Here is a 2,500-nt window from a genome sequence, read left to right as displayed (position 1 = left end):
GATATCTCGAACATGATATATTTAAAAACTGATGATCAACTTTCTTAGGCCACAGGCACGTGAACAAATACTCCACAGGACAAATGACGCAATGGATGCCACACCGATTTCCCACGGAAGCCTTCCACTTTCAAATGAACAGCCGTGAAAGCGAGTCAGTGATATCTTCTATGTTTAGTTTGACCTTCTCGCTTCCAAAGTGACCTTGACGGAATGTCATCTCTTTTGGGGGCGCGTGCGGCCGAGTGTCCTTTGCAGAGATTGAATCAAAAGGGTTGCTGACATGACTCATTAAGCTTTACGATGGCACTTGTTTTGATTGCTAGTGACTTTCTCTACCTCTCTTTCACGCACAATTTACCTTTCTCTCTCTCTCTCTCTCTCTCTCGCTCTCTCTAGTTCTCTCTACATTCTCTTTCTTTCTCTCTCTCTCAACCACACTTTCTTCCATCTCACTTTATTTCTCTCGTACATATTTTTCCCATTCTCACCCCTCACTATTTGCACTCTCTCTCTCTCTCTCTCTCACAGACACAAAATTACACAAGGTCTTTGCTCTTGTCTCTCTTGCACATTCTTCTCCACCCACTCTCTCTCTTTTTCACCTTTAATCAATTTCTCTTCATCTTAAAGCAACTGAGACCTCAAAGTTCTGCCTGAACTAAATATAGAACACAGATCTCGCCTTTACCGTAATTTGTTCTAAGTAATTACCCTCACTAAGGTTAACTCAACTATGGTAGCTTTTAGGCGCATTACGACCCACTGCTATTTGCGTCAGACCAGTCAAGTTTATTTTAACTATTTTTTTTACAAGGGACACCAGCCAAGAACCAGTTTTCCTCCTCTATCCGGATGAAAACGTGTAATCTCTTTCGGAAATTTTATTAATACAGTCATCTTCATCGCCAATGGGACTGCCAACTCAATCTCCTTTTCTAGCCCAGACCGGAATAGAAGAATACCAACAGACCTGCCTTTCACGAGAATAGAGGTCAAAAACGTCATGTGAAAACAAAAAAGCATCGAGAAAGTTCCAAAGGTTGGCACAACCGTCCTCACTTTCAAATGTTGGACTGTTTTGTACTCGAGTAATCAGACATTCATTCGCCAGCTTTGTGGGTTTTCCCGACTTCCTCTTTTCGATACTAAAATGGTGTGGTTTCTGCTTTTCAAGCGTTCAGAAGTCGTTAGAGTGATGCCTTGTATTTACAGTCACATTAAGCTTCGTCGGTCTGGTCGTTAAATTCCCATCTCGTGTTGTTTTCGATTCTTGTATTCGATTTATACGTTGAGAGACGAGTCATTGAGCTCTCTCTCTCTTTAAATATAAACAGATTATGTGCGTAGGGGTTAGCTGTACCTCAGTGACAGTACTGGGTTTGAACTGCCAAGATTCATGGTTCGATCACGGCCTGCGGTCAGGAAGAGGGCATGGGGAAAGTAACCTCATCCCTTGAGACATGTCCACAACTGGAAGGCTCCATCTTTTGGCTCAAGCCCTTCTGAAGGGGAATGACATATGGTGAACTTTTCCAGTATGAGGTCATTTCTCCTAAAAGTGTGTACACAGAACACTAAAGGTTCTTTTACTTACTGCTGGCTCCCTTTGATCTGCACCTACCAGCTTCTTTCACCTTGGATGGGTACAATTTACAACTTTCACTTCTCATTCCAATATAAACCAATCAACCCAGTCTTAAGAAAGTACACAAACTGCACCACTAATCCGTCTGGTTAAACTGTCCAGTATGTAAAATGTCAACATTCTCGCAAACACTTGTCATATAGGTGGGATATTGTTGGATCCTCTTCGTACCCTTAAAACGATTAAGTTAATCTTTCAGAATATATCTACATAAACTAAAATCCTACTTACCATCACAATATATGACTCTCCTTTATACACACTGGTACTTGAACATCGTTGTTCAACATTCTCGGTTTTAGGAAGAATGAAAAGCAGGTTGAAGTGTTCTGGAAATATATATATTTTATGAAGTACTTCTTTCTTGGATCAGTCATGTATAGACAGAGTCGAATATTTATTATTCAGATAATAGAAAAATTATTCTAATGAGTAAAATTTTACAAAGTAAGTTGAACACAAATGCCATTTTCAAATATATGCAAGGCATAACGTTTGATACTTATGAAATACAAATACAGCACTGGAGATGAGATATATGCCTTTGTTGAGAATACAATTTTTACATAATGAGAATCATTCACTGTTAATTATTTAGAAGCGAAGCATATATGTGGTATTATAATACTTAAGCTTAAGATATCTATTAAGTTCACATTAATCTTTGGTCAATTTTGATCTAAGTACACATCACTTCCAATTTTTCATGCAAGTGAAATCTATAGTATTGCCTATTTCTCCATACATTCTAAGCGCAATTAAACCTACGTTCTTTTACACTTCCACCGTTGAGACACATTACTCGTTCCACTGGAATGTTTACGGATTGCCTGAAGGGCTTAGGAGTTTGTT

The 2,500-nt window shown here is 39.1% G+C and overlaps 2 protein-coding genes across 3 annotated transcripts in view; both read right to left on the bottom strand.

Annotated features, from left to right (window-relative positions):
• Positions 1-1,978, bottom strand: part of LOC136830215 (SET domain-containing protein SmydA-8-like) — a 19,899-nt gene extending 17,921 nt beyond the window's left edge. Inside the window, exon 1 of the mRNA XM_067089514.1 lies at positions 1,880-1,978. The gene's annotated coding sequence lies outside the window, so the exon portion shown is untranslated. The remainder of the gene's footprint in view (positions 1-1,879) is intronic.
• The window catches only part of LOC136830214 (SET domain-containing protein SmydA-8-like), a 98,994-nt gene continuing 98,461 nt past the window's right edge, over positions 1,968-2,500 (bottom strand). For both annotated transcript variants that reach the window (XM_067089512.1, XM_067089511.1), the window contains one exon: positions 1,968-2,500. This exon is cut by the window's right edge and continues 734 nt beyond it. The gene's annotated coding sequence lies outside the window, so the exon portion shown is untranslated.

Source organism: Macrobrachium rosenbergii, chromosome 46 (genome assembly GCF_040412425.1).
Source record: "Macrobrachium rosenbergii isolate ZJJX-2024 chromosome 46, ASM4041242v1, whole genome shotgun sequence".
In the NCBI taxonomy this organism is placed as follows: Eukaryota; Metazoa; Arthropoda; class Malacostraca; order Decapoda; family Palaemonidae; genus Macrobrachium; species Macrobrachium rosenbergii.
This window is presented reverse-complemented; position numbering and strand designations above follow the sequence as displayed.